Raw genomic sequence first — 14225 nt, forward strand, 5'->3', positions numbered from 1 at the left:
CTCATGTCAGGAAAGTGGGTTTTATGAAAGAAAGCCCAGACAACACCATCCTTATCTAAGGACCCTAAAATAAACAGGGTGAGATCACCCAAAGTTATAAAACACATAAACTGTGCTGAGCACAAGCTCCGTGACCCACGGTCATCTTTAGTGCGCTATAGTGACTACAAAAGGGATATAAAATGTATGGAACTTTTTCCCCCTTTTAGCTCATGCAGTGGTAAATTGTCTCGTCCTGCTGATACATTGCTGTTTGTCATGAGTGATCTAGAAATGAAAGGAACAAACACAAAACAAATCACTGAAACATTTCACACCTCATCATCAAACCCATGTTCAGAACTCTTTTGTTGTGCTCTACCAATAATCAGGAGGGGAGAATCAGCCCATATATTTTTTATGAGAGGCACTAAAAGTTCTGCTGACACTGGATAAATCTCTGCTATGGATTTTTTAAAATCTGTAATCTTTTTAAGAAGCAAAACTAATACGGATTTATTGCTGCTAACACTTGACATCTTTTTAACAGTTTTCAACTACCAAACTTCACAAACTGTTCCGAATGAGGGAAAACACTCTTTGTGTGATGAGTATAACTGAACTGTTCTAGTATTTAATTATTTTTTAACACAAGAACATTGAAGCACCCAGACAATTTCTGTACATTTTCCAGCACAACCAAAGGTACACTGGGAATCTTCCTTGCCATGTTTGCATCTAATAAATAGTTCATTTCAGCAGCTGTTTAAGGAACTGTTCTTTTGCCATTCAGTGGCAGCACGGTTGGTTTTCTGGGACAGGCCCATTGTACTTGGAGCAGCTCAGACAAGCCCCAGGCTCACTCAGGACACTCCAGAAGCCAGACTGGGTCAGAGTAAGAATTTCCCACCGTGGCCCTGCTGAGATTCACAGTCAGAGAAATGAACCTGCCTGAATCTCTCCAAAGCCTCTGGGTGCTGCACTGAAATTGTCAGGGGTGAGCCCAGGGCTGGCACTGCCAGGGTGGCTTTAGACCTCCAGGAGCTGGGGGAGAGGAGGTGGCACTTGAGGGCACCCCTGGGGACCTGCTGCTGCCCCAGGTTTTATCTCCCTTCGCTGGGCTGGGGCCAGGCACAGCCTCCACGTCCTGAACTGAACAAATCAGCAAATAAAGCCATCACGACGTGGCTTTTGTTGAAATTTCAGGGTTTCCCCCCAGTCTTTTCCCTCCACTGGCACACAGAGGTGGCAGTGGCTCAGCCCAGCATTATCATATCCATAGCACATGGAGAATGAGTGACTGCAGGCACCTTGACATCAATTCCCTTCAGATCCTGTGCTGGACAGAAACCTCCTGTGCCCAGGAGCAATGCAGCTCCTTCTCCTTCAGAGTGGGCAAACAGCCTCATTTCCAAAAAGGAAAAACTCCTACTTACAGTGAATTGGAAGAATTTTGTGTAAATATCTCTTACCCTGCCCTGCTCCCCCTGCCATAAACTGCTGCATTCCTTGAAGATTTATGAAAGATTGGAGTGAGAAGAGAATGTCTGCCAATGACTAACTGACCTTCCACCTGTGATCATGACCCTAAACCAGATGAGCCTTTTGAAGAAATATTTTGGATTGAGTTAGGAAATGGCAGTGTAATTGAAACAGACTTGCTGGGGCTGTTCAGCACCCCGGGAGGACAATGCCATGGTTGGGAAACCTTTGGCCACTGCTTTGTCTTCTGGGCTGAACTCAACAGTCCATTTTTGTCATGCAAGACAAGACATGAGGAACTTCTCAGACAGCAGTGGTAATAAAAAAATAGTAATTTAAAAAAAAATTATTTCATGTCAAGAAAATAGCTTTCATCAGTTCTGTAAATCAGCTGGAAATTGAAGTACTTGAAGTGTTTTTAATTTTTTTAATTGGTTTACAGTGTCTGCCCATATTTCTGAACAGGGAACACGAGGTGTCCAAGGGTTATCTGTCAGTCTCACAAAAGGTACCCAGACATTCACACAATCAGTAATGCCAGGGTTAGGGAATAAAAAAGGAAGAGTTAAGAACACCAAAAATGAGAAACTGTGTGTGGAGACCTCACATGATGACACTTCCAACTTCTCAAGAGCTGCTGAGCCAAAGGTCCCAAACACGAGTGGGGTTTCTGTGATGCCCAGGAGCCAAAGCAGCTTTTGCTGGGGCTTTAGTGCCACTCTGGGTGGCACAGACACCCTTTAGTGCCACTCTGGGTGGCACAGACACCCAGGGGCTGTGCAGGGCTCAGCTCTGCTCCTCACTTTGGGAAGAGCCTCCAGGGGAAAAGGCTTGAATGCTGAACAGCCTCTTCCATTTAAACAATGGCATTAAGCGGGCAAAACAAAACCCTGGAAGAATCTGAGAGACCGATTTCATAAAGGGATTCACTTGGGCAAGAATGGCTGACAAGAGGAGAGCTCTCAGCTGAAGCCACAGTGCATTTACAGACTATCACTAATTAACCCAATTTACAAACTGGAGCCCAGCCAGTGCCCTGGGCAGGGAGAGCAGTTTGCATGTCTGAGTCTGGAGCAAATAAATTTCAAACCATGCAGTGGGGAGTGATGTGCACAGACCTCAGCGACACCAACACTCCTGACATCCCTAGGCTTATTTCTTGCTTTCTTTTTCTTTATTTTAGTTTTATTTTCATTGTTTAAGTGCTGCAGTTCAGATTCACCTTGACTATTATTGCCTAAAAGAGGCTAAAATTCCAGATTAACTCTTTTTGCATGTTTTAAACAAGGGGGACCCAGTGATTTATCACAAACAGCAATAAGATACAGCCACAGTGCAAGGTCTGCTTAGACATTTTAGTCATATGACCTTCATCTTTGCAAGGATCTATTGTTACATTCCATTTATTTTTGTCAATATTGACATCTGACCATGGACACAAAATGATCTTTTTTCCCTGCCTATACTCTCCTGTCCAACTTTGCATTAAGAAAGCAATTCAAAAGCCTAATGCATGGAAAGTGAATCTTTTGTATTCACTATAATGCCCAATTTTTCCTTTGGAGTTACCAAAGCTGTCCAAACAAGAGCTAGATTTTCCTTTTCAGGAGAGAATAATGGAAACTTTAAATGAAATCAGAAGGTTACTTGACCTGTTAGAAACTCTGAGGTAAAAGTGATGTGAAATTATAATGTGAAGCCATGTGAGGCTGTTATATAAAACATAGGAGTGCATTATGCAATCTCATATTTTCAACAGAGCTAAAGATGAAAAGAGCTCAGAAACTCGCAGTGATTAAGGCAGCTGCTAAACTATCCTATGCTGTGTTGTTGTCAGGGTGGGAACCTGAATATGATTTTATTTCAATTTACTCGCAGTGAAAGATTGATTAGAAATAATCAATCTGTCAAAAGACCTCTCAAAGAACGAGGGAAAATCTTGTGCTTGCAACTGAATTTCCCTGATCATTTGCAGGATGAATCCTGAGCATATCCTGCTCACCCCAACATTTCCATCAGACTCCCAGTCTTACAGTCCTGAATTTCAGAAGCATTTTTACATTTCAACTCCTGATATGAGCTGTAATTTCAGCTATTTGGAGTCCAGCTGTTTCAAGGAGAAAGCAGAATACAAACCCTCCTTGGAGATGTCTCCCCAGCCTTTGGTGGGAGAGGGCAGGGGAACAGAGGGGACAAAGCTGATTTTCATCATTCCCGCAGATCCAACCCCACTGAAGGAGCAATGGAGAGGAATTTGGGATTTTTTTTTGAATATTTTATGAAGAGGGTGAGTAACACATGGATATTTTGTCACACAGTCATCATAAGCTCAAGCATTTCCCAGCATTATCCAAATGGGATCAGGAGTCTGGTTTCATCTGCCTTTTCCTGGGGACTTTTTGCTTTATATTACAGCCAAAAAAACCCAAAAAGAGTCATATTTCAACAACTTAATTTTTTTTTTAATGCACAAAAATTAAAGGAACGGGTGATACTGTCACTGCATAGAAAGGTGTTTGCCACCCAAAAAAAGTCATATTTCAACAACTTATTTTTTTTTAATGTACAAAAATTAAAGGAATGGGTGATACTGTCACTGCATAGAAAGGTGTTTGCCCTTCCAGCCTTTTTGCCTTTCCACTTTTTGCAGCCATTTCTTTGGGATGAAACCCTTTTCTCCCCCATTCTGTGCATTAGGTTGACAATGCACAGAATTGCCAGACAGTTTTGTCGCTTATGCCTCAGACTTTACTCTTCCTTTGAACCCTGCTCGCAAAAGAAGTTTTTCTTAATAAGTAGTTGTTCATCCTTTGATATGCACATCTGGATGTGCCTCTTATCTGCAGCATGGTAATGCTGCTTCCTGAAGATAGTGATAAAAGAACAACTGCAAATAACACACACACAAAAAGAAAAAGAATGAAAAAAAAAAAAAGACCAAAATGCTTTCAGAATTCTTTAAAGAAAAAAAATCTGCGTGGAGAAAAAGGGAAAACAGTCTGCCCTCATTTCTTTGGGCTTTTATAGTAGCAAAACAAACACAGGAAGCCAAAAGGAAAATGGGTGAAAAATTTACATCTAGAAATCCATGGTATTATCAGTGTCATGATGTATAATGCATTTGAAAGTCTTACAGAGCTCAAACAGGCCTTGTTTTGAACTCACTGTGCTACCAAGAATAAATCACAGCTGAAATGGGAATAATCCTATTTCAACCCCAGATTTCCCAGTGCAGCTGATGAACTGATGGGGAGGAGCAGCCTCTGCAGCTGGGGCTGAGCTCCTCCAGTCTGTGATGCTGGGCTGGATTTTGTGTCCTAAACTTTTAGGATAAAACCGTTCAGCACCACTTTAATCCCACGCCCACCAGCTCTGCAGTCAGTCCCTAATCTCAGTTTCTTCATCTGTTTTCACCGCTGGATTTGAGGCAAATGCTTGGTGGGAGCAGGACCCCCACCCCACACAATGCCCTGCCCAAACCCCTCTGACATCCCAGGGCTTCCTGCAGAAGGTGACATCTGCCTTTTCCCTCACAGCCTAAACCTAAACGCTCCAAAGAAAAAGTTTCCAGGGCCCCAAGTTCAGCCAAATTCACAGAAATCTCAATTTCCCCGCACAGCTGAAGATTCCTTATCTCCGTGAATATTTCACAGCTGCTTTTCCCCAGCACACATCAGGAAATAGCAAATCAAACTTTTTGGTGGCTGTACTGGGTCGTTAGCCCTGGCTGCTGCATTTCCTCAGCCTGCCCTGGACGAAAGGTGAGCAGCACAAAGTGCTCCCTAAAAACTGAGGTGCTGAACGCTCCAGGGACTGGTGCTGGACCCTTCCCAGCCTTACAGATAACACTCATGAATTGATCCCTCATTAGTATGCAGCAGGCATGGGAAAATGATAAACTCCTATTAACACTGTCATGGCAACTGAAAAAATGGCTGCTTTGGAAGAACAAGGTCCACAACAGAAGAAAAGCAAAGGCCTCTTTCCTTTCTTCTGTTTGACATCTGTTGTTTAACATACGAAATTGTATTATAGTGGCACACACTAGCACAGGCCCGGTGAAAGGTTTGGCAGGGATTGTTATCACTATCAGCTCCTGTTTGCAGGGCTTGTGGCTCATCTCAGAAATTTCCCTCTGGGCTGGGATTGTCGTACAGGATTTCAACCCGGGGCAGAATTTATTGTTCAGATTTCAGCTGCCTTGTGGCTGAGCAGAGAAGAAAAAGTTGTCCTTAACTCATTTTAATTTGGGACAAAACCTCAGCAAATATACTGTACATTTTCTTAAACCAAGTTAAAGTACATCCCTCAAGAAATTTAGAAGTCCAAGATATCTTTAAAAAATCTTGGGTGACATAATTATTTAGATCGAGTATATTTCTTTATTGCTAAGACACTGTTAATGTATAATATACACATTTTATATTAATTACAGTTTTTCCAGAATCTACAGAATTTCCTTCCAGAATGAAGAGTTTGTGCCATTTCCTACCGAGCTCATTGTTCAGAAGGTGGATTTTTACCCCCTATGGATAATACCTTGTGTTGTACCTGACTGTAATTCTGGTGACCTTGGGGCTCAATTTTCTTGTTTTGAAACTGAGGACAATTACCTCCAGTTATAGAATGTTTCGTTTGTCACCCCATCACGCAAAATAAGCGCAGAATTGTCACGGAGTGGGAATTGATTGGTCAGAGATCCCCGTGGCTGGTAATTACTGTCCCTTCCTCCTCAGGGAGTCCAAAGGAGGGAGGTCCATGGGCTGTGCAGGAGGGTCCTGCCCGCCTTCCCTGGCTCTGGAGCCCTCCAGGGGCAATTGTAGCTCCTTCACACTGGCACAAGGAACATGTCGCAGAACGAAAAACCCAAAGCAAACAGCCCAGCCAATCTGTCAGTACTGAGGATCCAGTCTGGGCTCCATTCAGGTCTCATCATCTCCATCTCCATGGATCAGGACAGAAAGTTCCTGTTGACACAAAGGCCTCCTGTCCTGTTTTTAGAGACCCACTTGCTGCTCACTGCAGCCGTCCCTGTCCCAGCTAACCCCACACACTCCTCCTGTCTCTCAGCACTCAGCAGGGCTCCAGGAATTTTGGGCACCTCTGATCCCACATTCTGCTGTGGGACAGGGTATCTCTAACAGCTTGCTAAAACGATTTACATCCCCTGCCTCAGACAACTGCATCTGTTACCTTTGGAAAGGAGCTCTAGAGAAACAAGACATTTTGCTAATTATGAAATTTGTGTGAAATAAATCAGCCGGTATCTGGGAAATTTGGTGATTAGCATGTCCAAGAGCCTAAATATCATCTGCATACTTCAGAGATCTGTAAGAAATGCATTTTTTTTTCCTGTGCACCTGCATCTATTAATTGCTTTCCCACAAGAACTCCCTCTCCTCGAGACTGAAGCTGTGCTGTGTGCAGATAAATGCACAGAGGTGATCTAATTTAATTTCCTCTCATTAATAGCCTTCCTCCATGGCAACATATCAACATCTCAGCTGTGACAATGAGGACACCTGAGTATACACATATTCTGTGCAGCCTCCTTATGGGCAAGAGCCTGTCAAGCTTATTAAACGAAATAAAAAGAGAATTTTTAAATGTGTTTCAAGCAGCGTATGGAGAGTTTCTTGACCGGGGTCGTATTTTGAGCAAGACATGGGTTTACAGCTGGAGGAAAAACGAAAAGCCAGGCCTAGGATTTGAGCTTTTTATAGCTGCTGCTGGATGTTCATTATCCCTGCCAAGATCTTAAACAAAGGGGGAGAGGCGCTGCCTCCTGCCTGCGCAGCTGAGGGTAGGAAAGGGCCGGGGCAGAGGTGTGAACCCAGCTCTGCCACCCTCCCATTACTCTCACCCAGTTGTTAACTACAATGCTGGCCTATTTAAATGCTAATATTATTTAGCATGCAACAATCATTCAGGTTGGAGTCCCGGATTTTCCAAGAGGAGAAAGAAAAAAAGAAACTTTGAAATTGTTGGGTCGCTGTTGCCCAGGACAGCTCCTCACTGAGGGATTTTGGGGAGGAAGCCCTGGCTGTGCCTTACAGTTGATACACTGGGTTTGGTTTTTTACCTTTCACCTTGTTAAATAGAGACAAGTTTTGCTTTTCTCTCTTTTCCTTTGTCTGAGTGCAGGTTTGCAGATTTTCTTGCAGAGCCCATAATGCTCCTCCGCTCTCTCTGTTATTTTTCAGGGGAAATTTGGAAGTGGAGAAGCCATCACAAATGGCTAAAGTGCAAGGCCCAAGTTGAATCCCATCGCATCACCCAATTTGTGAAGGGGAAGAAGGAAGGTCACAACTTTGTGTCTGAGCAGCTGTCAGCCCTCAGCTTCCTCACAGGCTGTGCTGAATATCCCAGCACAGAACCTGCTCCTTGCTCCCACCCTGGGGCTGGGCCAGGCAGAACAACCATCACTAAAGGAAAACATCGCTGGCATCACTAAATAGCAACTCTGGAGCTAAGGTAACACACTAAAAGGACACCCAAATCTGCTGCTGTCCCGGGAAAAGAGCAAAACCAGAGGCCTCTGAGGTGGCTGAGCAGGAAAACAGAGTTAGGTGAAGAGCTGCACAAAACACACATCCATCCTTGCAACACTGACATCCTGGCTTAGAAATTCCTTTCCCAAATTTCCTTCAACTTCAAAAAAAAAAAAAAAATTCTGAAAGGGCAACTGTGCTCCCTTAGAGTCCAGTAGCTGGTGAATGAAGGAGCTGCTGCTGTGCTGGCCAGGGGGAGTTGCTGCCACAGTTTGGAGGAAACTTTGCTGTCCATGAGTCACTTTAAGGCACGTGAGGGACTGAAGGAGCCTTAGGTCAGCTGAGCCACCTCAGAGGATGCCACACTTCCTTCAGTCCCTGCTGAACAGTAATTCCCATCACCTCACACAAAGTGAGGGGAACCAAACTCTTCAATGGGCCGATTTCAACACTCAGGTTTTCCCCTGCTCTCATATTAATGGGGACCTTGAAGTCTGCAATGGCTGTGATAAGATATTTGGTTACATTGATGTAATGTACTTTTTCTTATCAATATGCAAACAGGACCCTAATCTATTTATCTCCTCCACCTTTTATTTGGAGGATGGGGCAAGGAGGGTTGTTTGAAGGTTGCTTTCAAACTTTGGTATCTAATGAGACCAAGTTGATTTGTAAGGCAAATAATAATAGTAATGTGCAGAGGGGATTGTTTTATTTCTCAGTAGCATCTTCCAGGTTTTATCCATCAGCTTTTGGAACAGCTGCAGAGGGGGTTTGTGTTGGTCACCCACTGCCAGCACCCAAAATAAGGGGTAATAACAGCAAAATAATGGCTAATAACACTTGGATATCCTTTGGGAGACCTGATGTATGAGGGAAATACATGAAAATCTTCAGTTTTCCAAGGGGAAAAGTCACTTTGGAAGCTGCTGGGAGCCAGTGACATCTGGACAGCTGCAATCAATTCATTTCAAGCAAACTACAGTGGTTTGGATTGCAGGAAACATTGATCTGGGTGATAACAGCTCCTCGGTGCCATCCACCCCTCCCTTTCTGTGGGGTTCTCAGTTGTCCTGTGTGTGACTGGAAATCCTTGGCACAAACCCCAAGCCTTGGGGCTGAGAAGGGAGCTGAAGACAGCAGAAAAAGATAAACTGAGTTTTCTTTTCCCATCCATTTTCTTTCCAATCTTTTTTGCTATGATTTTTATTCTCCCATCCATTTTCTCTCCAATCTTTTTTGCTATTCCTTATCCTTACTTAGCAGCCCAGGATATTTTTGGTCCAACAGATCATTGCCAAATCCCACACCTTGTGCAAGTGGAAGCACAACACAAGATCTTGCACTTGCAGTAGGAAGATCAGCCCCCTGTCCTCTGATTTTTAAAAATTCCTTTAAAGGCAGGTCCTATTCTGGTTTTATTTGAACGATCAAATCTGTCTCTTGCTGAGGGGAAAAACGAACAAAACAAACCAACCAAAAGCCACCAGAGGTAAAAGCACAGAGCTATCTTTTAAGACAGTGTCTCAGCAGGGAAGCCCAGAGGCTCTTATGGTTTAAGGACCATCTGCAACCCCCCTGAACTCACTGCTCCCAGGCACTCACAGTTATCCCTTTCCTCTTTAGGCTCTTCTTTTCCAAATAACAGCAAATGAGGGGGTGTATTTTCTCTCTGCTTATCAGAGGATCATTTCAAGTTGAGCCATCTAATCCAAAAGATTTTTTAGCTAAACAAAACTCCTGCACTTTATTGACTTGGACTGTGGCACGTCCCCAGAGGCTGAGCTGGGACTCATGGGCAGCCACCGTGCCCTGGGGGTGCAGCATTCACTCTCTGGGGTGCAGCCCTCCTGGCAGGTACCAAATCCTATGCATTCTATATTTCACTGCAGGATTTTCACGTCCTCTCTCTGGTGGGAGATTCTCTGCACGACTCTGAGCTCAGCACAGTGCAGGCCATGCTTCTGTTTCATCATTCCCACAGCCCAAAGATTTATTTGAAAAATATCTGCAAGGAACAATGCATTGTTTGGCCTGGGCAAAGAAGTGCCACCAGTCCTAACTCTGTACCTTATCCCTGTGTTTCACAGAATCATGGAACCATTGGGGTTGGAAATCCCTCCAAGACCATCAAATCCAAGCTGTGCCCATCCCTACCTTGTCCCCAGCCCAGAGCTCTGAGTGCCACCTCCACCCTTCCTGGGACACCTCCAGGGATGGGCACTCCAACCCTCCCTGGGCAGCCCCTGCCAAGCCTGATCACCCTTTCCATGGGGAAATTCCTGCTGATGTCCAACCTATCTCCTCTTGTATAATAGTGACAGAACTCTCCCTTCACTCACAGTCTTTTCTCATAATAAACCAGCACAAAAAATTGCAATATAATACTCAGGGATCACAGAATGGCCTCCTTGCCAGTTAAGTCTTTGACTGCTTTGTTACCAAAAAGCAAATATTTGCATTGCTCCATCATAAGAGAATATGAAATGTGTAATTCCTGCATCAGCAGCAATTCCCTGCAGGACATTTGACAAACAAATCCTGACTCTGTGACTCGTTTCACACCATGCAGTCCCCAGGTCACTGCAACCCCAGGTCTCCCTGGATAGACAGACCTGTGAACGTTTCTGCCTTGCCTTCAAGAAATTATTTTGGAGCATAAAGCTGCAGAGTGTTTACAGTTGAAACACTAACACAACATGGCCACATTTCCATACAGTGTATGGGAAACACCTGGCCCCGAAAGTGCAGCTAAAAACTGCTGTCAACCTTCTGTTTGTCAAAAGGGTATATTTATCCTCTGACTTTCTGTCATGACCTCTGCATTCTGAAATGAATTAAAGGTTTATGTGCAGGAATGCAGAGAGCAGGAAATCAGGAAATAGCCTGGGAAATGGCTTTCCTGCCCGTTTCACTGCTTTACGTACTGCAACGTCATGGGCAGCACGATTCTGTCACTGTGTGCCTCCTGCTCGGGGTGGCACAGCCTGGCACACCCTGACGCCCTCCTGCAGCAGCACAGGCACCCAGACCTCGGGGCTGACTTCATTCCAGTGCAAGGCAAGAGAATACTCAGGAGAATGTAGAAGTGAATATTCAGATTTCAGAGGTGATTTCTGTTTGCTGATTCACTGGCCATGGCTGAGCACAACCAACACTTGCTGTGTGCAGCTGCCCAGCACTTCCAAAAGGAAAAGCAGCAGGACCAAGCCTGGCCAGGAAGCTCAGAAATCACCCAGCACTGTCATTGGCACAAACTGATCTCTCTGAGGAATGTTCAGTGTGGAAGTAACGTTTGTAAACTAAAAGTGCAAGAAGAAAATTGTATTTTGTAACCAATTTTTTATCAGATTTCTACGTTTTTAAGCACTACACACCGAGGAACCAGGTGGGCAAAGTGCATGACCTATGTGGTGCTTAACAGCCTTATTGAAATGCATTGAAATACCCCGGTGGGGGGAATTGCTCAATCTGTCTCTCCATGGTAGCAACAATAAATTGCCTGAATTATTTTCAAGTTGCAGCACTGAACTAAAGGAGAGACAATTTTAAAAAGAGGCAGAAAAAACAGTAATAAAAAAAGAAAACAAAGAGGTTTTACAGTAGCTGGATGCTTTCCATGAAAACTTATTATTCATATTTTCTGAAAGTGTTTGGTGGCTGCTGCTTAGTTGAAAATGGAATCTCTGAGTATCTTAAACATCAAATCTCTTTCACTTTATTATGAGGATCAGGATCCAACCTTAAATTAGCTTCCCTTTGGCTTGGCAGGCAGCCTTTGGAAATACACAAAGTCAGTGGAGCTCAGTGGGAACAGGGAGAGCTCCCAAAGCAGCAGAACTCAGTGATCACTCTGAGACCCTGAATTCTTATTGTCCTTCCTGCTGAATTTGACAGCAATTGTCAAATGTAGGACAGTAAAAAAGGCCTTTTTCTCAGCTTTCTTAGCAATACCCCACCTAAGACAAAAGGGCCAAATACTACAGTAAAGATGATCACAAAATGTCCATTAAAATTGTGCTCAGCCGAGCTTTTCCTTTGATTACACTGCTGCAAAAAAATTCCAAATATACCTACATCATTCAAATCCCCCCTCCCCAAAAGAAATCTTGCTATTTGTTCCTATATCTGGATAAAAAAAGAGTCAGTTTTTTAATATTTTGGTTTCTATGTCTTTGTTTTAACAGGACTAAAACACAGAGGTTTTCACTTGCCTGTTTAAATAGAGCGGGTGCTTACAGGAAGCTCCAAAACAGGAATGTATATTTTCATGCAGTAATTAGTGATTGTTTAATATACCAACTGGGAAGGCAAAGCACAGCATAAACACATAATTGTTACCAGGCAGGGAGAAGTAGAGCATTAGGAGATAGCATAAATAGTCAAACGTGACCTCCAAAGGTCAAAAGAGAACTAAACAATTTTGTCACAGCACTTGCTTATTTAAGTCAATGCAAGTCCAATTTCCTCTCTGCTGCCTGCTATTTTATTCTGCCCAGCATTATTCTTATTTGCCAGGGACACACAGGATCAGTTGTCCTGAGTACATTTACAAGTTGTGTGTGACTGTTTAGAAGAATAAGCCAGAGCATACTGTGAGTCAAAGATGAGTATTTTAAACACAGAGCACTCAGCTGAAAATGTGCACGTTATATTAATTTCTAGCAATGATTTACTGAGGTCAATGACAATAAAAATGCAAGTCAGCTGCAGAGGCATTTTGTAACCTCGTTGATTTTGTTTTAACCCCCTTCATGCCACCAGGTACAAGATTACCCTGGCACTGACTAGCAATAAAATGTAAAATTTAATCTCTGAAACAAACGATTTCCACTGAATTCATTCATGTTTTGCCCCCCCCCTCCACTCCCTCCTGAGAAAGAATCCCCTTTCTATTGCAATGCAAGGCTAGGATTTCACTGTGGGGGAGTAGCCCCTATGTATGAACCACATGGAAGACAGGATTATTTGGTTACACTTTAAAACATGTTCATTTTTAGACCCTGTTCTTCATAACAAATAAAGAGTTTTATCCTCATATTCTTTCTCCTTTTTTTCCCTTTTTTCCTTTTCTTTTTTTTTTTTTTTTAAGTTTCCTTGGAGTGATTATAAAAATCACTTAAATCCTGAAGGGGAACTATGCCTCAGTGACAAAACAAATTTGCCACAAATCATTTTACAAAAGAACAGCAGGACTTTAGACCAAACTCGGGAACTGTTCCTATTCATCATTCATTTGTTTTGGAAACTCCACCCTCCTCCTGCCATGTTCAATATCTAATTGGCATTCTGACACTTCAGATAACTAAACATCTGCTGCATGGATGCTTCTTAGAAGTCTTTTGTTCTGTAAGTTGGAGTTCAAGGGATACAACTCACCGATACACTACATTCGTGCCATTGTTAGGGCAACTACTCTTCCTGAATGGAGAGAAAACAGTCCAATAAAAGCATTTTGCACAAATACTTCCCCCCTCCCCATCAGCTTCCTAAGGGCTTGGTGTATTAAAATTCAGATGTCAGAGCTCTGCTGTTTCTTGGCCGTTTCCTCACTTTAGGAAGTGGGGTCTTTGCAGCCCTCCTGTTAAGAGCTGCTGACAAAAGGTTCATTTCTGTTGCAGTGACAAGGAGGTTTATCACCAAACAGAGCTGGATACAGACTCCATTTGCTTTTCTTTGTTTTATTAGTACAGCAGTTCAATGAATGCAAATTAACAAGGTGGGTATCCCCCACCCAGTGCTGCTGCCAGACTGGGAGTTCCTGTTCTGAAAGCAGTTCGGAACACTTAGATTAAAAGATGTTGTAGACCTGCGAGCAACATTTGGTGGATCAAGAAATAAATCACAGGTGAAATTTTGTGAGCAAGATCTGTTTCTGCTACAAGGTGCTCATTAGCCTAAAGGTTTAATTATCTGATGATCCAGCCAATATTGTGAATGCATTATCTGTATTTTAGTAGCTTCCAGAGTTTTCAGAGCAGCCTCTGTGTGCTGGGCCCTGAGGAAAAAGCCATGACCCTCATATCCTCGTGGAAGGACAAGTCAGGGAGGGCTGAGAGAGGAGGAAGGCTCAAGTTGGTGCCTAAGCTGTGCTGAGTCTTGGTAAAACCAAGCCTAAACCCCACAGGCTCCTCCTGCCCCACCATCAGATGTTTCACAAAGTGGCTCCTACCTAATTGCAGCTGGCTCTGACTCACCCAGCAGACATTCCCCTATTCATGACCACAGCAAGGACATTCCCTTCCCAAGCAGCCTTCATGGCCAGAAACAGGT

Source organism: Passer montanus, unplaced genomic scaffold (genome assembly GCF_014805655.1).
Source record: "Passer montanus isolate IOZ18808 unplaced genomic scaffold, ASM1480565v1 scaffold41, whole genome shotgun sequence".
NCBI classification, from domain to species: Eukaryota; Metazoa; Chordata; class Aves; order Passeriformes; family Passeridae; genus Passer; species Passer montanus.